General features: G+C 34.7%; 2 non-coding genes across 2 annotated transcripts; both read left to right on the forward strand.

The window, feature by feature from the left end:
* The first annotated feature begins 9,027 nt into the window (after window positions 1-9,027).
* Window positions 9,028-9,108, forward strand: LOC115972666. The gene has a single exon (XR_004087527.1). It is a non-coding gene; the product is annotated as a small nucleolar RNA snoR118 (small nucleolar RNA).
* Window positions 9,109-12,585: 3,477 nt separating this feature from the next.
* On the forward strand, window positions 12,586-12,677 carry LOC115972664. Its single transcript, XR_004087525.1, has one exon. It is a non-coding gene; the product is annotated as a small nucleolar RNA snoR118 (small nucleolar RNA).
* Window positions 12,678-25,813: the final 13,136 nt, after the last annotated feature.

Consider the following 25,813-nt stretch of genomic DNA (forward strand, 5'->3'; position numbering starts at 1 on the left):
TAAATCAATTTTTTTTAATCATTTTAAGCAATTAGAAAATTATAGTAAATAGTACTCTAAAGTTCTTGATTAGTAAAACTTGAATCTTATGTTGTAATAGCAGAAGCTCAATTATCAAATTGTTGTAGAAAAATGCTGCCGAATTGCACTCGCATACAAGATTGATTGTGAAAATATTATGTGCTTTAGAAAGATCTCAAAAAAATGAATAATAAGAATGGATTTAACTTGAAAGAAAATATACATTATAATTTGTTTGACCTCTTCATGAACAAGAGATTCTAAAAAAAGAAGGTTACAAAACATAGGTTACTTCTAGGTGTGTTTCCCAATTGATCTTATTCTCTTAAATCAGTCCATATTTTTGAAACTACATGATATTAGTTGGGTCTAATTGAGTACCTAGTTAAGACCCAATTAATATTTATGTTAATGGAGTTTAATTGGTTCAATACTCATTTGAACCAATTAATAATTGGGTAGGTTTGGATGGATAAATTAGTTTGGATTGATTTTGCTACCATAACTAGGACACAAGATAAATAATGTTTCAAAATTTACATGAAGGGAATTAACAATTTAAGGAAGTATATGTTTCAAAACTATAGGTTTGTTTTTGTTGAAGTCTGGTCTAGTCCTTTTCTCAATTCTATTACAACAAAAAATTGTTGCAATAAGTTATAGCAAGAATATATTGCATTGCAATAAATATTTTTAATAATAATAAAAACGTTTTATTGCAACAAAACACTATTGCAACGAAAATTTTGTTGTGATAACCTATTGCCACAGAGTTTATTACAATAGTGGGCAACAAAATTTTTTCACTACAGTAGGTATTTATTGCAACAATTTTGAGTTGATTGCAACAAAAAATTTCATTGCAATAGGGATTTTTACTATGACACAACATGAACCTTAACCTTAACCAAGCTTGTAAGCAATCTAGGTTGAATCTTTTTAGTTGCATAGAATAGTTAATGAGCTCAATTGTGCTTGCTAGATAGTTGGGCTCATGTTATATAAACTTCTCAGGCAACAAAATCATCTACTATACTCATTCTTCATTTTGCTTTAGATTGATTTGGAACTTAAAAATGAAGATTCTCTTTTGATCTTTCTAGAGCAATTTAAAAATACTAGAGCATCTCAAGCATCAACATTTCCACTTATGTAAATCTCATTTTATTATTAAATGTCCTGTTTTGAACTCTTCCTTTTAGAGACTTCTAAACCGATATTTTCTCTAAGCTTAGAAAACTATCCCTGACTTTCTATGCATATAGGATTTGATTTAATCTGAGATCAGAAGTAAATTCCCTGATTTCCTGAGGCTTAGTTGCCCAGGCATCCTCAAAACTTTGAAGTTCAAAGAAGTTTTTTGCATGCTTTAATCTATTATGATAGTTTGGGATATGATAGTTTGAGAAAATAACAATAAAAGGATTACAAAAAAAATAAAAATAAAAATTATTTACTATCTGTAGTGAATGAAAATTATCTTGTAGAGGTTCTCGTGTCCAACAACTCAGCTAAATTCAAAAACTGTTGGTTTCACAACATTTGTCCTTGATGGCGAGAGATGATGGATTGTAGCTCAATTTCTTAGAAGAGATGTCCGTATTAACTTTTCCATCAACTAAACCTTTAAGGGTGGAGATGTATGTCAAACATGCATATGTAAGTGCAATTACGTGGTAATAAAATGTTTTCATTTTGTTTTGAGGGGGGAAACTGGAAAGTTGAAATGGTGTTGTTTGTGCCGTTGCGATGAAGAAACAGTGGATCATCTTTTACTTCATTGCAAGTTCACATGCGCCTTATGGAGTGAAGTGTTTTTGATGTTTGGTCTGTAGTGGGTGATGCCAAGGATGGTTATTTCTCTTCTTTTTGCATGGGAGAATTATTTGGGGTTACACTCTTCTTCGATTTGGAATATGGTTCCAGCCTGTTTAATGTGGCTAATTTGGAGGGAACGAAATACCTGCACTTTTGAGGACATTGAGAAATCTATGGATTTTTTGAAGTCTTTGCTAGTTGGGACATTGTTTGGGTGGTCTCGTACTTGGCGTTTTACACAATGTATTTCCATTTTTGATTTCATGCATTCTATCTCTGTTTGATTTGTTTGTATTTGTTTCTAGTACATTCTGTACATTATCATGAACATGACGTACTTTTTTTAATGAAGATATCAGAAAAAAAAGTTGGTCCTTTGGAAATAGAAATAGAGAGAGAGAGAGAGAGAGAGAGAGAGAGAGAGAGAGAGAGAGAGAGAGTGATAATTATAAACTGCTTGAGTAAATTAGAACTAAAGATTGTGTCATTATTAACTTCAGGTTGGAAGGATAGAAGCTGGGTAGATGAGCACACCTTTTCATTTATTCTGTAAGCCAATCAAATTACGTTTTTTCTTACATAGATGAATGAATAGGTATAAGGAGTAGCTTGTCTTTGTCAAGAAATGGAGGGAAGGAACGGTGCTACGTATTGCAATAAAGAAAAGAGTTGGTAGGTTAATGAAGAAATAGCAATTCCTTCAGCATCCTTCTATTTGGTAAGCACCAATGGTTGTGTCTCATGTGTAGAACCTCAGCACCATGTTAGATAATGAGAGACTTGGGGCAGAGCATTACTAAAATTTTTGATACTAAAATTGAAACACTCAACTTTGTAATTCGTATTCCAAGTACCCTCTCATATCTCTTCCTGGCTAAAATGTTTCTTTACTCATATATATATCAGAAGTAAAAATGATAGAGACCCTTTTACTATCTTTCTACTTCCACCACCTTAATATTAATGGGAAAGATCCGTATCTTCCTGCCCATGCATCACATGGACTTACACTTGTAGCTAGCATAAGACCAAGATATTGAACTAATGTACTGATTTTCCATGTGCAAGTTAGAAAAAGGATTTCACCCATTGATTCTCTGGTTGTTCAGAAGCAGGAGACAAGAGAAGCATTATTTTGTTAGATTATCATTGTTATTTTTATACTAAAATGGTAACATTAGACATCTTATGGGATTAGGGGAAAACTATTATAAGCATCTCACCTGTTATTACTTCTCCATTCTCTCTCATTTTCAACCCTTTTTGGGCAGATGAAGAAATGTGGGGCCTATTTTGAAAGAACCCTCCTCTTCCTTTGCAATTCCTCCATTTTTTTTCCCTTAACAGACATTGAAGAAATACAATCTGTCAATCCACCCTTTCATTTTCTCTCTCCCCCCACCCCCACCAAAAAAAAAAAAAAAAAAAAAAGAAAAGGAAAAAAAGTGTCCCTAAATAAACTTGTTCATGTCTACCCTAATTTTGATTGGTTTATTATATATTCTTGATAAAGCCCTTATTAGCAACTATAGCACTTTATTTGAAACTCCTAAGTTTCTTTCCATAAAGGTATAAAGACTTGCTTCAGGTGTTAATGTAAACATTGTATGTAAGCAAAGTTTTCAGAGGCTTTTTGTAACTACTATGACACAACATGAACCTTAACCTTAACCTTAACCAAGCTTGTAAGCAATCTAGGTTGAATCTTTTAGTTGCATAGAGTAGTTAATGAGCTCAATTGTGCTTGCTAGATAGTTGGGCTCATGTTATATAAACTTCTCAGGCAACAAAATCATCTACTATACTCATTCTTCATTTTGCTTTAGAGTCTTTTGAGTAATATTTAGCTGACTCACGTAGTTGAAAATGATTTGGTTGTGTTGAATGTAGCTAGCTCTCTGGCCAATGATCTATTGATTGTGTTGTGATTATGTGTTAGCCCTACCAGTGAGAGATTGTGGTTAAATTATGAGGTTCTTTGGATTTTCATGTCATTTTTCTTTTTCCTTGATAGGTAAGTAGTTCAATTTTATGACATGATATGGATTTTCATGTCATTTTTCTGTATGATTCCATCAAACAACTCAAATTTTCAATTCAATGTCATTTTTAGAAATAGTTCTAGGAGCAGTGACATAAATTTTTTAGGTTCATGTGCATGTAGATGTGAAAATCCTGTAAGATAATACCAAACACCATAAGACAAAAAATTTAATGTGGTTCAACTAACTTTATGCCTACATACACAAGTACTGTCAACCAAACCCCAATATTTGGAAATAATGCCCAATCCTCTTAAACACAGACTAAAGACTCACCAATGTTAAACTTCAATGCAGCCAAAGATACCCTCGCCCCACCCTGCATGACGGGGAAAATTTTCTTGCCCCGTCCCCGTCCCTAGGGGCCCCGCGAAACCTCGCCCCACCCCGTAAAACTCTACTACTTTTGTTAATTTGTTCTACAACTAGTACAATTTTTTTAATGAAACCTATTTCATTAATAAAAATATACTTGGAATTACAACTAAATTTATCCCATCAAATTAAATCAATTTTTAGAAATAATTGAATAATAAATCAAAGTGTTTAACAAAACAATCATAAAAAATAAAAAAATCTCATAGTATAACATATGACAAAATAAAGGTAAAGAACCACATTGGGAAGAATAAAATAAGCTAATATTGATATATTTATTTAAATAGTAGGGTTTTAAGGTATGAAAAATTTGCAATTTACAATTATAACCCTTAATTATGCGGGGCAAGGCGGGGATGAGAATGGGCGAGGCAGGGTGGGTTTAAAAAGTCTAAATTCATCCCCGTCCCGCCCCGTGGTGTGGGGCTAAAATCTTGCCCCATCCCCGTCCCACCACTTTTGTGGGGCGAAGCAGGAAGGGGCGGGGAAAAATTGCCATCCCTACTCTTACTTCCTACATCCCACAAGTACTTATACTTGTGAAGGGTATACGATGGTCCTTCTCTAGTATTTTAGTATTGTTGGTACTTGCTATATTACCAGATTCCATTAATTTTAGAATACATGTCTCATCAAGTAGGATGGTATTTATAATTTTTCCTTATAATTATTAAAGATATAAAACATGTAATCCATATTAATTTTTATGACAAAATGCTTAAATTTTGACTAAATTATATTACTCCTTTTGGCATTATAATTATTTATTGAGAAAAGTTGTGTCATTGTATACAATTTATAAATAAAAAAATCAAAATCAAAAAATATTTTAATTCAAAGGGGCTTGATGTTGGTTTGCAAAGATCAATCATACTGTTGACATTGATGGAGGGCCGATTGTTACTTGCAATTATTCTAATAAAACAATAACACTTTATTTATAAGGAAAAGTTAACAAATGTTCTAAAAGTATTGGTTTGCAAACACAATTATTTTTTGTTGCAATTTTTTATATTTCTCATGAAAATGGTATTAAAATTTTTATAAAATGATCAATTAACAAATGCGCACCCATTAATTAGACCTAATCTTTCAATGGCAGAACTAGGAATTTCTTCACCCGGGGGGGGGGGGTGGAACCTAAATATACAAAAGGCAAGACTTAGGTACAATATCTAGATGCTGTTCCTTAGGTTCACATCTTCAAATTTTGCCATGTGTCTTTTTTCTCATGGAATGAAAATATATTTTTTAGTTAAGTCACCACATGACAAAATTTTAAGAAGGGAATCTAAGGGAACAGTACCTAAGGTACTGTATATAAGTTTTGTCTATGTACAAAGGGCATGACTTAGGTATAGTATTTAAGTGTTGTTCCTTAAATTCACATTTTAAGATTCTGCCATGTGTCTTTTTTCTCATGGGATAAAAATATATTTTTTAGTTTAGTCGTTACATGGCAAAATCTTAAAAGAGAATCTAAATCAAAATATTATTACATAAATGAGCTCTTTTATGGTAATAAAATCTATATTCTTAGACTTTTATATTTAAGCATTTTAATGAGTTAAACATCTAAAATTTCAATATTTGGGATGAAGAATTGAGCAATAATAACTTTGAATCTTGAATTTTTTTTTTTTTGGTTCTTTTATTAAAAATCAATTAAGGATGACATCTTTATAAATTACTTACATTTTAAAACCTGGATATTAAAATTTTTAAAACTATCTATATACCCGATTAAATATATTAAATACTAGACAAATAACTCAACCACTATATATTATCACTTCCAGCAACACAACAAACTACTATAATCAATATATAAATGTAAAACCAACAATATCAAGGCACTGCTGTCGACAAATATAAAAATAGGAAAAATTACACTTTACTACCCTAAACTATACACTAGATTACACTTTGTACCCTAAACGATGCACTAGATTACACTTTGCACCCTAAATTATCCGACTGCACACTTTGCACCCTAAACTATTACACTTATCACAATTTGCACCCTGGTGTTATTTTTGCTATTATATTTAATAGAATCTTGTTGCATATGACAAGCACATGCTTCTTACTTAGGTGGAACAAGGTTAAAAGACTGAAACACCCTTCTTCAAATCAATCAAAACAAAACTCAAAAATTTCCACATCTCCCTCTGTCTCACTTGGTGCCGTCCTTTTCCCAATTAAAAACTTTGACATGGTGTTTTTTTCCTAAATTTTTCATAAAATTATGCTATTTGGCAAAAAAAAAAAAAAAAAATGCCGGATTTTCAGAATCAGCATTTTTTTTTTTTTGTTGGATATATAGGTAATTTGTAAATTTATTTTTATAGAAATCAGAAAATTTTGGATTTATTTTTCTTGTAGTTGGAGCTTGGATAGTCCGTAGGCCTAGGAATGGGCCTTTTTTTTTTTTTAGGTTCTTTGTTCTAGTTCAATTTTTTTATGGATCTCCTATCAATTTTTATTTATTTTTATTTTTATTTTTATGGATCAGCTAATTTTATTTGGGTTGTTCGTACCAGTTCACCTCTTTTACTGTGTTTTTAATTTTTTTTTGCTGGAATAAATCATGAATTTAAAGGATTATCTTAAGGTCTAAATTCTAAATTTTGTTGTTCAAAAAAACTTTCTAAAATTTGAGAGCGGTTCAATAAGGAAAATTTTGTCTAATTTATAAATTTGCTTCTATATTTAATAGGAAATTTTAAAAGTCAGGGGCCACCTTAGATTTGCCTCTACATTTTTTATAGTAATATTTTTGTATCGATAACACTAATTGACTATATGCAATTTTGTAGAAGCCCCCAATGATAGAAATTGGAAGGGCAAAGGAGCTCAAACTTGCCAAAAAGAGGATTGTAGACTTTAAAAGTAAGGAAGTGGAATTCTGTCACTAGAACGGACCACAGAAATAGAGGTGATCTAGACTAGGCCCAAATCCCTTCTCTAGGGTATGAATTCCGAAAGAAGTTCTCAGCGCAATGCAAGACTCATAGGTGAGGTAGCCATATATGTTACATTTCAATAACAAACCTTTATATTTAAGAGCTTATTAAGATGGTTCGAAGGGCACCAAAAAATATTTTAAAAAATGTCATGCTAAAAGGCAGCTTTTTTAATTTGTTAACAATCCACTTCCTGTATAAAGAAAAATGTAACTAATGACTATGGAGAGACAGTGAATTCTTATACAAGCCTTATACGAAACTCCTCCTTCACAAGATCATCAAGTTGCCTCATAACCTACAAAGGATGTCCTTCTACTGAGTTGGGCCTCTACCAATTTATCATCAATGAGACTTGAGAGTGACAATGTTCCTCTTAAAGTTATGGCATATGATATTTGGTGGGTTCTTCATGCTACTCGGAATATATAATATTAGGCAGTTTGCTAAAAGATTAAGAGATTTCAGTTCTTATTGTAGTAGGAAATAGCAGAGTCATGTTGCTTATACTTTGGCAAAGGAGGTGTTAATTGTAACTCCCAGATTTGTGTAGAAGATTGTCCTAACTTCCTTTTGCCTTGTCTGTTACATGATATGAATGAATTTAATGCTTTTGTTTAATTTAAAAAAAAAAAAAAATTGGGCAAGAGGATTTGAGTATGGTTCTTTTTACTAGAGTTGAAATAATATTACTAAAAACACAAATAACTAACTAAATAAATAAATTTGTAGTTTCATTTTGAGTTTGTCTAAAGCCATAACAAATTTCACAATGGTTGAAGTGGTGACTTGTAATTAAATTATAATAGATATGAATATATGATGTTAAAGATGATTTGATCTAGACAAAAATATTACTTTAGTCTCTACATTTTAGGGTCATAGTCAATTTAGACCATTCATTTTGGTCATTGTTATTTTTAAATTGCAACAAATCTGATCGTACATATATTGCAACTAACGGAAAATACATATATGGCAAACGATTTATACAGTTGGCATACTTAAGATTTATGTGTCTAATATAATAATAATAATAATAATATAGAGACCAAATTGATTGTAAGTTAAAAATTGATTGTGAACTTAAAATCTAGAGACTAAATTGACTATAATATGAAAATAACATGGAACAAATTAACTACTACAAAAATGTAAAGACAAAATTAACTGTAACTTTAACATGTAATAACCAAATAATATTCTTAACCTTTGATTTAGAAGTTATATTATAAATGCTAGTGCCACAAGCCCACAATGCTAGAGCCAGCCCATGTGAACACAATATCAGTGGGCTTTCTTATTTTGTAACAGACCAAGGAAGGCCCAAATCTTCAAACAAAGCCTATTCGGGAAAGCAAGGTTTTTTTTGGGTAAAATTATCCACTATAAAATCCAGGAATGGAAACCTAATTTTACTTTCTCTCTTCAGTCATCACCTTGCTTTCATTTCCTCTGTCTCTGTGTTATAATTATTGTTTGGTAGAATAGTCCTAAATTTTTTGCCCAATGATGTACACCAAAATTTTATTGAGCGGTTAGGCATGGTTTTTCAATTCATTATCAGCTCTTTACTCAACACCACCTTTCACTACCACCCCAACCACCTTCTTTTAATCATATATATATACACACAAATTTTATTTTCTATGGTGGTGGTTTGTAAAGGCTTTTGATGAATGCCCATTGCCTTAAAAAAAACAACCGTGGATGATCATTCAAAGCTATGAGATCTGAGGGCTTTTTTTATTTATTTATTTTCATATTCATGCATTTCTTATATTTGGGTTTTTGTTTTTGTTGTGAATGATGATAAATGCACTGGGCTCTGAGCAGTTTTTATTTATTGATGGAAATGCAGACTAGAAAGCTGTTTCTGATACTCCATAATTTTTTTATTTTTTATTTTTTATTTTTTTTATTTTAATTATATGTATTGTTGGGTCAAAATTTGGTGCTTTGAAAATACCCACATGTACCCAAGTAATTTATCTCTATCTCTATTTGTCCAATGATTAAAAACGCAGTTGATTTTCTTCATCAGCCCTTACTATGTTTTCTCTGTTTTCATCATTATTATTATGAGATATGGCTATAGCCAAGAATATGAGATATGGGGGATTTATCTCAGTAGTACGCTTGTCCTGTTTTATTAGAAATCTAATGTTTGAATTCTTGAACTGCTAGATGGTGGTTAGAAGTACACTATTTGACTCAATCAATTCTAAGTTATAAGTTTGTAAAACCTTTATTACTCCCTTGTTCTTCAATTCCTTTGGTTGTAAGTAGTGGTGTTGTTTACTAATCATGTTACAATTAGGTTTTTTTTTTTTTTTGTCAAATGGTGAAATTATTTCATACTTGCTTGCTTATTGTTGTATCTTTTAAACTGTGACTGTGGCATGTTATAATAGTAAACAAAGAATTTTGACAATAAACTTTGGTCACAGTCACACACCTGTCTTAAGATTGACATTAGTTTTAGGCATTTTGGTTCCTTTTCTAAAATGCATGTGGCTCTTCCTTGGCTATGGTTATAGTAGGTAATTTCTGATTCCTTTTCAATTTCTACTATTTTGCTAGATATTTTAGACTACCTTTTTTTCTCTCCTAGTATTCTTCAATTGATGAGTTCACTTATTTGATTTCTTTAACCCTTAATTACATTGAAAGAGCATTGAAGCCGTTTCATCTGCCCAATGATGAATTCAAATTGTACTGTGACAGTTATTTTGATTTTCATTTTGAACCCCCATCGATGCATCCAGTGAGCCCACCAGCATGTGTTCTAGGCTACTAGTCGCTGTTGGCAGTTGGCTGCTGGTTGTGGTTGTGGTTGTGGTGGTGGTGGTGGTTGTTGTTGTTGTTGTTTATGTTTTTGTTTTTGTTTTTGTTTTAAAATGTGGGAAGGCTCTTAATGAAAATCATAAGCTTCATTGTTCACGAATACATGATCTGAGGGCTGCAGCAGCTTCTTCCCCCGTAACCAACTTTTTTCCTCCTTAAAATTGATGTATTTTTGTCTTTTTAAATTTCTTATTTACTCCATTTAGCATTAAAAATTTAAACTGGTGTTTTGCATTGAGGTCTTTGATGGTGATGGTTAATTGGAGTCTTAGGCATGGTCATATTATCTTTGTTCAATGGGTTTTTATTTTGACAAGGTTCTATGTTAAGTGTATCTTTGTTCAGTGGGTTTTCTAACTCAAAAGTTTTAGTCAAGATTCTTTAATAAGTCTCCATGTGAATTTTGTCTCTGGCTCTCATATCATTATGTATTCTATAAACTTGGGAAATATTATTTGTCAGACTTTAAGTGGACCATTTGATTATGCTTCTCCATTTCCCGATTCTTTCATGTACAGGTTAAATATTAAATTACATTAGGCAATGCGAGTTTAATTTTTTAGACCATATTTACTTGATTGCAGATTTGAGTAGCCTTGGATTTTTCATTAACAAAATGCTTGAATTATGTGTTCTTTTCATTGTATTGTTACCAAATTATCTTAATGTGCTGAGTTAAATAAGTATGTATATTTTTGTTTTTTCCCTTTAATGCTTGATTCTTGTCAGTTTGTTTTGCTTTTTTTGCAACTTAATAATTTTGATTTCCTAAACTAGTTATTTGGATGGTTTGACTATACTATCCTTTTTATTTTCGTCAGTTTTTGGCATGCTACATTTCTATACTGCACCATGATGGACTTCTGAACTATATTCATCAGTTGCATGGTTTCAATTTATTGATAGCCTTTCCGCACCACCACCCTGTCTTCTCCGTTATGTAGTTGCATGTATGAGGGTATGTATTTGTGTATCCTTGGTGGTGTGCGGAGTCTTTTGATGATTGGCATTTGCATTCCGTGTTTGATTTTGTCAGAGCTATGAGGTCTGAGCTCTTTCACAGAGAGCATACATGTTTATGAGGGTCAACTGTATCTAGACCTGGTCTAATGTCAGACACTGTTAAGTTGTATCCTTTTTTGTTGCATAAATTCTTGTTCCAAAAGGAAGCAGTTGTCTTGATTACTCAATTTGACCCATGCATCTGCAGTTGGTGGGATGTTTGAGATCCAAAAGCACTGATTAGGGCCTTTGGTAAGGTTATGGACTTATGGTATCAATTACCTCTTTTACTGTATATTATATTGCTTTTATTTATTACTTAGGTGACTGAATATTTCGGCTGAAGGTGAAAATATTGTATATCACTGTAGTTTTCGTTAGATGTTAAGATTTAATTATGTGCTGAATGGTTTATGCACTGGGCTCTGAGAGATATATTGCTTCTTTAGATGGAATTAGACCTAGAAAACTCTATATCTGAACCTACCTGAAACAATTGCTGTATCATGTTTTGATTGTTGGAATTTGGGATATAGATGATCTTCTGTCTTTGGTGACGAATATCCTAAATCCACGTCCATTCCTCTCTCGTTTGCCTCTTGAGATTTTTAGTTCTCTCTCGTTTTTTTTTAATAATCTATGTTTGGTTGCTAGGAAAACGAAGGAAAATTATCCCTTTTTGTGGGATTTATAGGATTTTTTTATCTGGGCCTTGTTTTGTTGTAAAGTTGTGATTTTTTTTTTTTTTTTTTTTTTCATTTCCATGATTGTAATTTGTACTAAATACAGTGAAATTGTTGAATAGGTTATTTGTTTTGGCTCGTATTATAGATTGGGCTGTGTGTTTTTGTTTAGTTTTTGCCTATGCAAAAAAAAAAAAACTTGTGTGGGCCTTAGCAACCTATTTAGGAAATTAGGAAGGTCCATGTGAATTCAATTTTAGTGGTCTTTCTTATTTTTTAAGAGACCAAGGAAAACCTAAATCTTCAAGCAAAACCCATTTTCAGAAAGGTAGGTTTCTTTTTGGGTAAAATTGTCCACTATAAATTCTAGGGACCATCTTGACTGTCCACACATGGAACCCTAATTTTAGCTTCTCTCTTCAGTTTTCACCTTGCTTTCCTCTGTGTCTTTGTTTTAATTATTGTTTGGTCAAATAGTCCTTCATTTTGCCCAATGATGTACAAATCAAATTAATTGAGCGGTTTGGCATGGTTTTTATTCATTATCAGCCCTTTACTCACCACCACTTTCATTACCACCACAACCACCATCTACTCTTCATTTAACATACATACATACATATATATATATATATATACACACACACACACAATTTTGTTTTTCTTTGGTGGTGGTTTGTAAAGGCTTTTGATGAATGCCCATTGCCTTAAAAAACTGTGGATGATCATTTCAAAGCTATGAGATCTGAGGGCTTTTCTTTATTTTCCTTTACATGCATTTATTATATTATATTATGTGTTTTGATTTGGGCTTTTGTTGTTGTTGTTGTGAATGATGATAAATGCACTGGGCTCTGAGCAGTTTTAATTTATCACTGCATTATTGATGGAAATGCAGCCTAGAAAGCTGTTTCTGATACTCAGAATTTTTTATATGTATATATAGTTGAGCACATTGTAAAATTTGCAAGATTTCTTGTTATTTGAATTATTCTATGTAATGTTGGGTCATAATATATTTTTTAAAAAGTGAAATTCTTTCATATTTGCTTGCGTATTGTTGTTTCTTTTAAACTGTGGAATGTTATAATAGTAAACAAATAATTGACTATAAATTTTGGTCACACCTGCCTTAAGATCGACATTAATTTTTTGCATTTTGGTTCCTTTTCTAAAATGCATGTGGCCCTTGCTTGGCTATGGTTATAGTTGGTAATTCCTGATTCCTTTTCTATTTCTACTAGTTTGCTAGATATTTTTAGACTATTTTTTTTTCTTCACTTATTTGATTTCTTTAACCCTAAATTGCATTGAAAGAGAGTTGAAGACTTTTTCATCTGCCCAATGATGAATTTAAATTGCATTGTGACAGTTATTTTGATTTTCATTTTGAAGCCCCATTGGCTCATCCAGTGAGCCCACCAGCTTGTGTTCTAGACTACTAGTTGCTGCTGGCTGTTGGCTGCTGGTTGTGGTTGTGGTGGTGGTGTTGGTGGTGGTGATGATGATGGTTGTTGTTTTTGTTGTTGTTATTGTTGTTTTTATTTTTCTTGTTTCAAAATGTGGGAAGGCTCTTAATGAAAATCATAAGCTTCACTGTTCTTGAATACATGATCTGAGGGCTGCAGCAGCTTCTTCCCCGTAACCAACCCTTTTCCTCCTTTAAATTGGTGTATTTTTGTCTTTTTAAATTTTTTGTTGCATAAATTCTTGTTCCAAATGGAAGCAGTTGTCTTGATTACTCAATTTGACCCATGCATGTGCAGTTGGTTGGATGTTTCAGATCCAAAAGCACTGATTAGGGTCTTTGGCAAGGTTATGGTCTCAATTACCTCTTTTACTGTATATTACGTCTATTTGGGATCCGCTTATTTTGTTGAAACTAAAAACTTTTTGCTGAAAATAATGTTGATAAAGGTAAAAGTTAGCTGAAATAGTACAGTGAGACCCATGGATAGTACCAAAAAGTGCAGTTGGGCCTATGAATAGTAGTAAAAATAAGCTGAATAGTAAAATAAGTTGGCAAAAATAATTTTTGCCAAACACACACATTATATAGCTTTTATTTATCACATATGTGACCGAATATTTTGGCTGAATGGTTTATGCACTAGGCTGTGAGAGGTACATTGCTTCTTTAGATGGAGTTAGATCTAGAAAGCTCTATATCTGGATCTACCTGAAACAATTGCTGTATCATGTTTTGATTGTTGGTATACGGGATATAGATGATCTTCTGTCTTTTGACTAACATACTTAAATTGTGGAGAGATTTTTTATTATTATTTTTAAATGATGTTGCTTTGTCTAAGTTATGCCTTCTGTATGATTGAAGTCTTTGAGCTTCACAGTATTTACATCTGCCCAATGATGAAAAATAGTCCTGTTGAGCGGTGCTTTTGTTTTCTCATTTTTAGCCTCCATCTCTACTGCCACACTCACCATCATCAATACGCTGCTGTTGCTGTTGCTGCATCTTCTTCTCCTTCTTCTTCTTCTTCTTCTTTATTATTATTATTATTATTATTATTATTATTATTATTATTTTATTGGTTTTGGTAGATGTGGTAGTGGTTGGTATTCTTATTGCCATAAAAGATGTTGAATGGCTTCTAAAGAGAATCATAAGTTTCACTGTCGGTGAATCATTATAGCTATGAGATCTGAGGGCTGAAGCTTAGTTAATTTTTTTCCCTTGAAGCATTTTCTTTTACAAGTTTTGGTTCCAGAAGTGTTATATATATTATGCGGATATCTTTCAGTCTTACTTTACTTTATTCTCTTACACTTGTTTTATATAAACTTTCAGATTATGATTGCTAAATATGTAGTAAAAGTTATGGTTACAATTTGTATGTTTGCATAGCTGCTACTCCTTGAGTACTTTCAGTTGATCTTAGGTTTGTGAAGTAGCCTTGGATATGGTGCTGTAGGTTTATCATTAAATATGATATCACCCACCATCCATTTTGCCCGATGATGTACAACTCAGAAGTATTGAACGATTGCATTGTTTTCATCCATGGTTGCACTTATTGCACCACCAAATGGACTGTGTGTTTGTGTGCGGGCGCGCGTGTGCTTCTATTTGTGTTTACTATTTGGTGGTGTGAAAAGGCCTATGGTGAAGCCAGTGGCATTAATCGGAGATGATCTGATTTAAGCTATGAGATCTAAGGACCTTGCTTTTAGCATTTTCCTTTTGGGTGGTTTCGAGTCATTTCTCTGTAATCTGTAAACCTTGGATGATGTGTTTTGAGATAGAGATCTGCGGTCTTTTCTTTTCTTTTTTAATTGAATTTATTTTCTAAATGTTATTTTATGTGCGTTGGGTGTGTTTCACAGTGATTTGCTTTGGAAAATGAAACAAGGATTGGTGAGAAATATTTAGTTGAACTTTACGGTTTTCTCTCTTGTTTTTTGTTTATTGATTTTCATTCTCTAGTTTGTTTTCATTTTTTGATTTTGTATTGACTTTACTAAAGCATGGTCTTGTTTTTTTTTTTGATAAACACATGGTCTTGTTAAATACACAAAGGATGATGTTGAATAGCGAGTTTATAGTTTGCTGAGGTGGTCTCTCGTCATATCTGTTCTTTTAGTCCAGAATCAGTGGAGCATGTTTTTTTCTTATGTCAAATCAAGCTACTAGTGTGGACAAAACCCTCTTCCGCCTGCTTAATTTCTTCATGCCTGGTTCAGGCTCCATCGGTGATTAGGTTAAATACCTGCTGTACTTGTACCTAATAATTTAGTGGTCACTCAGAGATTTACTTTTAGTTGTGGCTATTCTACGTGACCAAACATGGGTGCTACAATCTAGTTTTTGACAATGAATGAATCCTTGTAAGCTGGTCCTCTCCATCAACAGGGTTTTTCCTACTCCACAAACATGCTTGGTCTTCCTTGGTTCCAAGTTCTCGTAAATCTGTGCATTGAACCTTTACCCCCACAGGGTTGATTGAAGTTATTTTTTGGTGCTGCAGTTTGTATTGATTGTATTTCTATTCTTGGTGTGCGGTCAAAGTAAGAAACTCATGGGGAAGCTCTTGTGGGCTGAAGTAAAAGTTGTGTCGTTTGCAATCTTTGAAGAGAAGAATCCTTGGATCTGATGTCATTTTTGCGGGACATTCCCGGAATCTAATCACTTGTTTGAGAGACTTATGTACCCCCAACTGGACTAATAATATCTAGGCCTAGCTGATGCCTCTTTAAATTTTTTGGATTTCTCTTCTCTTTTGTGCGCATGGAAGCAAATATGGATCGTCACTTGTTAGCCTGTTGGGCACAATTGTACATGAAGGGGCCTTATCTGGGTCATCCTAAATGGTTCGGGCTCCAAGGCTTCTTTTCTCAATAAATGAAATTATTAGTTGTAAAAAAGTGTTATGCTTCCCTTATTGATTTGACATATACCTCCTGGATTAAAATGTTGATTATTTGACTTGTGTATGTGTGGAACGTAATGAGATAACTGAATTGTTTAATGGCTATGTATCATTTTGTTAATGTCATCGATGACAACTTTTTCCTCCCCTCGACTCTCACCTTCCAACATATGAATAAAAGCTTGAAGATATACTGATAAATGGAAAACAACAAAAGAAACTAGAGATCGATCGTACACAACTTCTCCTGAATTTTTAAACCGATGGAAAATTGGTTTTTAGTAAAACAGCATTAGGATCGTAATTATGATCTTGGTATACCTCAAAAGATCCCCTAACTATTTACAATGCATCATACTAAAAATCTAATAGTTTGGAAGGCCAAAGAAAGAGGGACAGCAATGTGTTCATGGCAACTAGACTTGATTGGAGAAGGAAACGCAAGCGAGAGAGAAAGTGACAAAGGGTCTTCATCACCATCTTTATTGTTTTTGTTTGTCTCTAGCTCAGAATGCTTTTCCTGGTTTATTTTATTGTCCATCGTTAATTTGTTTTCGGGTACTTGCCCCTCTGTGGAAGATCTAGACATATCATATTCCCCACATTTTCTGAAATTATCCCCGGAAAAGGTAGTTGGACTGACACCATTTCTACCAAATGGAAATCTATCTGTAGAATTCTTTGTGCCTCTAGAACCACCATGTTCATACACCACACTCGAACTACTCTTCATCCTCTTGAATTCACGTTCTTGGTCCACAATATGTTCACAACTTTCCTGAAAACACGGTTTGAGATTCATATCCTGCTTCCTAGTATCTCTTTCTTGTCTCTGCTAGAAGAAAAAGCTTCATCAGTACTATACTGATATTCTAAGGTAATCAGCACGTTTATCTATTATTTAAAACCGGAAGAACAAATTAAATTGCACATTTGCCATGATTTTACGGTAAGGAACATAACATATTAGCCTTTGAATAAAAGTTAACTGACATTTTGGTAAAAACAAATTGGAGGTACTTAAGTTAAAACCAAATCAAGATGAGAAATAGATAAATCGATAATTGAAGAAGCATATATATTCCAATCAATCAAGCATCAAATCTTCACTTGGCATTATGTACAAGTTATATGCTACACTACATACAATGAATTCCTCAAATTCAGTAATTAATCCTTTCTTTTTAAACAAAAACAACCAAGTGGTTCTAAAAATATAAAATGTAGAGTGGAGTAGTACTTCTATAAACCAAGTCACTAAACAGAAGAAGAAATTTAAAAAATTTCATTTAAACATTGGGTATTTACTGAATGTAGTATATTTATGTGCGTGTGTGTGTGATTACCATTTGGGAACTCTGTATGTCTTGTAAACAACTAAGCCTTCTTCCACGAAATACACCCCATAAAAACAACAGTTTATTCCAACCTGCCAAGGACAAACAGGGTAATTTAAAGACGTGAATGAAAATGTGGAAGTGGATCCCTATATAACATTTGTCATTTATATGGAAGAAAATTAAGCTAAGTACAACTTACGCTGAGAATTTTCAGGAAGATAATTAGATGAAAAAATTAATAGATCAACTTCGTCCAAATTTCCTTTGAGAGCCATGTCATTTTAATCATGCATTTAAGCAATCTCTTGTAGTTTCTTCCATAGCTGCATAAAAGAATTTGGAAATATGTATTGAATGTCAGCATGAGAGGGAGCACTTTTATTCACAAAAGCAAATGCCAAAACAAACCTTTCTAAGTCTTTTGCAAAAAAGTAGAGTGCAATATTATCTTCTGTGGCATGATTTTGAGAGAACTGAGTTGGCCAAGCACTTAAGCGAGGTACTTCCTCCAATATAATTTTTTGAGGAAGCTTGAGAACTACTTCAAGAACTTTAGGTGAAGCATTAGTTGATAAGTGTGCTTGCATCCCATTACAAGAACTTGGAAGTTTTTCACTTCTCTGCATTTCAAATTCCCCTCTGCATGAAATGTTAGAAATTTTTCCATGAGACATTTTTATCAAGGCACAGAAGTGACTTCGAGTTTTATTTAAAAAAAAAAAGAAAAAAAAACACACACACACACACAGCAATGAACTTTCAGAAAAGAGCAAAAGACCATACTGCCAGATGCAATGAATCTTGGGAACAGCAGAAACTTAAGAAGGAATGTGTAAGGTTGAATTTAATCAACCATTTTATTGGCTTTATTCCGTGCCAATTTTGCTTGTATTTTAGCATTTAGTAACCCTGTATTTAGGTGGGTTTGTTGTAAGGGTAGTGAGTGAGATAGAGTGTTGATTGCTCAAGAGTGTGCAAGAAAACAGAGACTCGCGACTTGTTCTCGTGGGTGGCTCGCGGCTTCAAGCCGCTAGACGCAGCACACGTGCCAAGCGTGCCAGAAGGTGAACAGTCATGCTAACTGGAGCACTACAGGACAAAACAGGACAACTGGCCATACGGTTATCTCACGACTGGATCTCGCGACTCAGTCAAGTCGCGAGCCACCCTTGTTTTGTAAAACCTGACGTTTGACATTCCTCACTCACTCCAGTATAAATACCCCTTATACCCACAAATGAAAGAGAGATTCTAGAGAGAATTTTGAGAGAAAAACCCTAAAGAAAAACAAGATTGATTCACCTACAATCTATACATTAGAGTCTCTTCAAATTCCTCAATTCTCTTCCTCTCCATTGTCAAATCCTTGAGAGGCTTTTTACCAAAACCTTGTTCTCACCATATTCATCATTGTGAGAAGGCTGTTTGGTTTTCTGGGAAGCAGTTAGGAAGGAACCAATCTACATTGGTTGATGCTACAGTCTAGTAGCGGAATCCGGGAAGCTAGAAAAGAAAAAGGTTCGGCGCAACCTCGTTGGAGTAAGAAGCTTGGAGGGCTTAGGTGCACTAGGTAGATTAGGCTTGGAGGGTCTATTGCTGTCCATGTATCCCAACTACATTTTCTAATGGATTGTTTACCACTTGGAGGGCGGCGGAGAGGTTTTACGCCGAGGGCTTCGGTTTCCTCTTCGATAACACATTGCGTGTTGTCTTTGTGAGATAAGTCATTATTTAAGACACTCAAAGAAAAGGTTGGTGACTATGTGACCTTTGGTGATGGAAGTCATGCTCAAGTCCTAGGCAAAGGAACTATTGAGATACCTGGATTACCGCTGTTGAAAGATGTGTTATACATAAAAGGGCTGAAGGCAAATCTGCTGGGCATCACTCAAATTTGTGATGATGATTTCTTGGTACAATTCTCTAAGAAGGGATGCTTGATCATCAATGAAGAAGGGATTCAAGTTTTGGAGGGAAATCAGACTACAGATAACTGTTATGGAATAGTTCCCACGGCACCCATTTTGTGTTGAAGTGCTCGTGTGGATATGTTGGAACTTTGACATCACAGATTTGGGCATGCTAATTTCAAACAAGTAGCTAAAGTGTCCAAACTTGAAGCAGTTGAGGGACTTCCTAAGTTTGGAAAGGTGAAGAAGACTGTTTGTGGTGCATGCCAAATGGGAAAGCAAATAAAGGCAAGTCATCACAAGGTGAATGTGATTGCTACTTCTCGGTGTTTGGAGTTACTTCATGTTGATCTAATGGGGCCTACCAGTACTGAAAGTCTAGGAGGAAAGAGATACATTATGGTCATTGTGGATGATTACTCAAGATACACTTGGGTTGAATTCCTTAGAGAAAAATCAGAAGTATGTGAGAGGTTGGAGATTTTGAGCAAGAAACTACAAAACGAGAAAGGGGTCCCTATTGCCAAAATTAGAAGTGATCATGGGAGGGAATTTGAGAATGCAAGATTCGAGTATTTCTGTGAAAAGAATGGAATCAAAAGAGAATTTTTAGCCCCCAAAACTCCACAACAAAATGGAGTGGTAGAGAGGAAAAATCGGGTGATTCAGGAAATGGCAAGAGTCATGTTGCTTAACAAGCAAATACCTTAAAATTTTTGGGGAGAAGCTGTCAACACCTCGTGTCACATTGGCAATAGAATATTTTTCCGAGTAGGAACAAAGAAGACTGCCTATGAGATTTGGAATGGAAAGAAGCCTAGAGTGAAGTATTTCCGGGTGTTTGGAAGCAAATGTTATATCCTAAATGATCGGGAGAATCTTGGGAAGTTTGATGCGAGAAGTGATGAGGGTATTTTTCTTGGGTACTCTACTACGAGTCGGGCGTATAGAGTTTTTAACAAGAGAACTAAGACAGTGATGGAGTCCATCAATGTCAAGATTGATGATGCCTTATCTAAGGTGGAGATGATTGATGATGGAGAAGGGCCGAGCACCAAAGAACCTGATGTTGAGGTCGAAGCTCTTGATATAGAAGGTGAAGAACCTACACCAGAAGAAGAATCGACTCCCATCAACCCAAGAATGGAAACGAGATCGATGTCTAGAACATCAAGTCCTCTTACTCCTCCAAAAGTCCATCCTCTTATCTCTTGAAGTGATGAAGTCTCTACATCAAAGAAGCCATCTTCAAGAGTAATTAAGAACCATCCGGAAAGCAACATCATAGGGTCTTTAGATGAAGGTCTTCGCCTCAGAAAAGGAAACATCCTGTTAGCCAATCATGTGACATATCACTGCTATCTTGCGCAATTTGAACCAAAAAGGGTAGAAGAGGCCCTTCAAGATGAGAATTGGGTTGAGTTAATGCATGAAGAGCTGAATCAGTTTGTGAGGAATGATGTGTGGGAACTTGCTCCAAGGCCTGAAAATGTTCATGTCATAGGCACAAAATGGATTTTCAAAAACAAAACTGATGAAGATGGAGAGATAATTCGAAACAAATCTTGGTTAGTAGCTCAAGGATACACTCAAGTAGAAGGAGTAGACTTTGATGAATCCTTCGCTCCTGTGGTAAGACTTGAATCCATTCGAATTCTCATGTCCATTGCATGCACTATGAACTTCAAACTCTATCAAATGGATGTAAAGTGTGCATTTCTGAATGGATATCTAAATGAAGAAGTGTATGTTGAGCAACCAAAAGGATTTGAGGATCCTCACTTTCCAGATCATGTATTGAGATTGAAGAAAGCCCTTTATGGCTTAAAACAAGCGCCTAGAGCCTGGTATGATTGGCTTACACATTACCTTCTAGATAGAGGATTCAAAAGGGGATATGCCGACCGAACTCTGTTTGTCAAAAATGATGAAGATTATCTCCTTGTGGCACAAGTTTATGTTGATGACATAGTGTTTGGGGCAACTATTGAAGATTGTGCTATTGAATTTTCTGAGGAGATGAAGAAGGAATTTGAGATGAGCATGGTGGGGGAACTCACATTTTTCTTGGGTCTTCAAGTCAAACAACAGAAGGAGGGTATATTTGTTTCACAAAAGAAGTATGCTAGAAACATTGTCAAGAAGTTTGGACTAGACTCCAAAAAACATGCCTCCACTCCCATGAGCTCATCCACTAAACTGAATGTTGATTCTTCTAGAGTAGAAGTAAGTCCTACCTTATATAGGAGTATCATTGGGAGTTTATTCTATCTTATAGCCAGTAGACCGGACATTGCATTCAGTGTTGGTTTTTGTGCCAGATACCAAGCTAATCCGAAGGAATCTCACCTGACTGCTGTTAAGCGAATCATTCGATATGTTAATGGAACTTCAAACTATGGTCTGTGGTATTCAAAAGACTCAAATGCTTGTCTTGCCGGGTATTCAGATGCTGACTGGGCTGGTAGTGTAGACGATCGGAAAAGTACTTCAGGCGGCTGCTTCTACCTTGGTAACAATCTTGTCTCGTAGATGAGCAAGAAACAAAATTTCGTGTCTCTATCTACTGCTGAAGCAGAATACATCGCCGCTGGAAGTTGCTGCACTCAGCTTCTTTGGATGAAGAAATTACTTTATGATTATGGAATTCCTCAAGAGACGATGTGTTTCTTCTGTGACAACACCAGTGCCATCAATCTTTCCAAGAATCCTGTCTAGCATTCAAAATCTAAACACATAGAGATACGTTACCATTTCATTCGTGATCTGGTAGAGGAAAGAGTTGTATGTCTTGAGTTCATACACACCGACAATCAAAAGGCGAACATCTTCACCAAGCCTCTCGATGGTCCACGGTTTGAATCATTCCGCAAGACCATTGGTATTGGTACAATTCCTTGACTTTCTTGTGTGATGTGTGCTTCACATATTTATAATATGATAAGTTTGTTTGTGTTGGGGCACACACTACTTTGTTAGCTCTTTGTGTAGCATGATTATTGATTGTTTGTCTATTTGTGCATACTGTTGCTTCTTTTTATTTTTGATCAATCTTTTTCTTCTTTTATGTCAAAAATCTAAAAATCACATAAAAATTAGAAAATCAAAAAGTTTGATTGACATTGTTGAGCTTTTGTCTCAAAACTTGTTTTGCCTTATACCTTTGTGTTAATGGTTTTGTGCATTTTCGAGCATTACTTGTTTCTTTGCACTCATATCACTGTGGGAGAAATCTTGAAATCTATGTGATTGTTGTAAATAGATCTTCAAACTTGTCATGAATGATTAGTGAATGGTTATGATGATCTTGAGACATGCATAGACTTGTGTCTATATATCTTCCTACTCTTTATTTTTGTTCTTGCTAAAAAGAGTTCACAAAATGTAAATCTCCAAATGAAAAGAGATATTGAGCTGTAAAAGCCTGTCGCACATACTAGTATTCGACTAGGAAAAAGGGAAAGCGACCAATATTTAAAGTGAATGTTTATTCAAAAAGCCAAAGGCTATCTCATCAAGGTGAAATATCTATTATCACTCTCACAATGAGAGGTGATTGTTTTGAAAGGATAAAAAAAAAAAAAAAACAAATGCTATGACTAAAAGTGGAGTCAAATGTAAAGCTCCAAGTTATGTTATCAAGTTTTGTGGGAGGTCATATATACATATTTCTATAATTGAGATGGATCACATGATCTAGTGCTAATTGTGTATGCATTGGTTGAATTGATCATTGAAGCTTCACATTAGACTAAGAACTATCTCATTGTTGATATCCACACACAACACACAAGTCTACGTTCAATAAATGCCATATTCATTTGTGTGATTGTACTTGATGAAATGTTTTTTCACATGCTCAATCTTTGTTGATTCAAGCATAAAAAGATTTTTGAGTGTTTTAGGTGTTTTTGGAAAGTATTTTGATCTTTAAATCTGAAAATTTCAAAAGTTCCTTTTTGCCCTGTTTTGGCGACTCAGTCGCGGGTAAGTTAAGTCGCGGGACTCAGTCGCGTGTTCGCAGGTCTATTTTGGCGACTTGTTCACGAGTGGAAGGTCCAGTCGCGAGGGTTACTCAGAGATTTTCGCGGCTTAGATCGCGACTCTCTCGCGGGTAGACCTTCCAGTCGCGAAAAACACTTAGAAATTTTTTTTTCAAAATTCTGTCTTTGAGTGTTTTGGCGGCTTGACCTGGCGACTTGGTGGCGACTCACTTCAGTTGCGAAAAACGTGTGTTTGGCAAAAATAGGGGCAGTTTTTAAATCTTTTTCAGTTTTCCCTCGAACTTTTGAGACTGTTCATCTTCTTTCTCAATTGTCTCCTTCCCAAACACTCCGTCTACCCATTTTCAAACTTCATTGGTGCTTCATTTCAGCTCAAAATCTTCAACTAACAGGTATGGGTTTTCTTTCTTGAACTCTATTTTACTTGATTTTGTGTTTTTCCCTCTGGATTATTAGCATTTGTTTATGTTTTTGAGATGGGTTTTTGGTTCGGCAGTTACTCTTTGTCCATGCTTAGCTTGTGGAAGCTATTGATTCAGTTTGAGCTTTATTAAGTTGTTATTTTTGTTCTTCATCATGTGCTTAGGTAGGGTTTGTTATTTATTGGTTTCTCATCATGTCTGATCCGTTGTTGATGTGTTGATTCAAAATGTTCCTGTATTGGCTTGTGTTTTACTATGCTGATTGTGTAGTTTTAATCTGGCCCACTCTACTGTGTAGCTACATTTGGGCCATTTTTGTCCCTCATTGCTATTTTCTGGTCATTTTCATTTAGCTATTAGGGTTTCTTCATTATCCCTAAATTACCACTAACCCACTGCTAATAATGTCTGTTGGATTGTGTTCTGTCATTTCCTCTATTCATGATTCAGACTAGACATGTCACCATTCAAAAAAGCAGCTGTGAAAGGAGGCAGTTCCAAAGGGAAGGAACACGTCATTGATGTTGATGACTACTCACCTAAAACAAAAGAGACTCATTCTTCATCAAAGAAATTCGATCCCAACAAGTTCAGATCCTATGCAGCCTATCAGTCTCATGAGAATTATTTCCGAAATGCTACACCATTACTAGAAAGAACTGTGGATCAATCATCACTTCATGACACTGACATTCTGAAATGGTTTGCTCACAAGGATTGGAATTACCTTCTCTTTGATCTGGATGACGCGTATGAAGATTTGGTAAAGGAATTTTATGCCAACGCAATTGTGGAAGAAGATGAACTTAAGTGCTGGGTTAGGAAAAAGAGTTTTTCAGTCTCTCCTGCATATTTGGCAGAGATCCTTCACATCAACAGACCAATGTTTCGACACTCACCGGTTTATGATGATCTTTGTCCTGATGAGGAGCTTCTCAAGGAAAGTCTTGGACAAGACTTGGATTTCTCACCCAATGGAAACTCCATCAGTGTTTCCTCTCTTCCTCCAAAACTGAGAGTGCTTACAATTGTGATGTTTCACAATTTGTACCCTTTATCAAGCACTGGGTATATGAATCTCGGACGTGCTTTGTTTCTTTATGATCTAATTTCTGATGTAGAAATTGACATCTGTGCTCATATCTTTCATGTTCTGCGCAAAACGGTTCTACGAACTGAGTCCCGAATGTGCATTCCTTTCTGCTGTCTCATTTCAAGGATCTTGAAGCTCAAGGGAATTTATCCAACGGCAGATGAATCTCCTCTCTCGAAACCGAGTCCAATCAACATGCGTACATTCAACGCAAGCATTGGACATAGTCGGAAGAAAGCCAAACTGGAAACTTCCGCATCTCACAGTGGCTGTCATTTCAGCACTCTCTCCCTTGATGAAAAACTTGATCACATTGTATCCTCTGTACACGAGTTGAATACAAAGATGTCTGGACTCACATCTACTCTACACCATCACAGCACTCGATGGGATATGAAATTTACCTCACTTCAAACTCAATTGGATCAAATTCAGAGAAGGCTAGAAGAGAATGTATAGCCTATTCCATGACAAAAAGGGGGAGTGATAGGCTGATCAGAGGGGGAGGATATTACCTAAGGGGGAGTGTTTCTACATTCTTCTTCAGTTTAAGTTGTTATATTTTCTTCAGTTTAAATTGTTATATTGTGTTTTGTACCTAGTTTGTACCCATGTTGCTTATGTAAGCTTTTAGGGTTATGTTTTTATGCATATTCTGTAGGCTTTATGGTTTGTACCTTGCTTAATGCAGCTTTTTATGCTTTGTTTAAATCAGTACTTCTATCTAAATGTCTTGCATTTTGTTTTAAGTACTGTCACTCTTGTACCCTTGTAGGATTGTTCCTAAATGCATATACTTAGTGTATTATGCATTGGTTGAGTGTTAGGCATACAAGTATCTTGCTTTGTTCTTGTTAACTTGTATGTTCAAGTGTTCATTCCAAGTGTGAATGAGCACT

Source organism: Quercus lobata, chromosome 12 (assembly GCF_001633185.2).
Source record: "Quercus lobata isolate SW786 chromosome 12, ValleyOak3.0 Primary Assembly, whole genome shotgun sequence".
Taxonomy (NCBI): domain Eukaryota; kingdom Viridiplantae; phylum Streptophyta; class Magnoliopsida; order Fagales; family Fagaceae; genus Quercus; species Quercus lobata.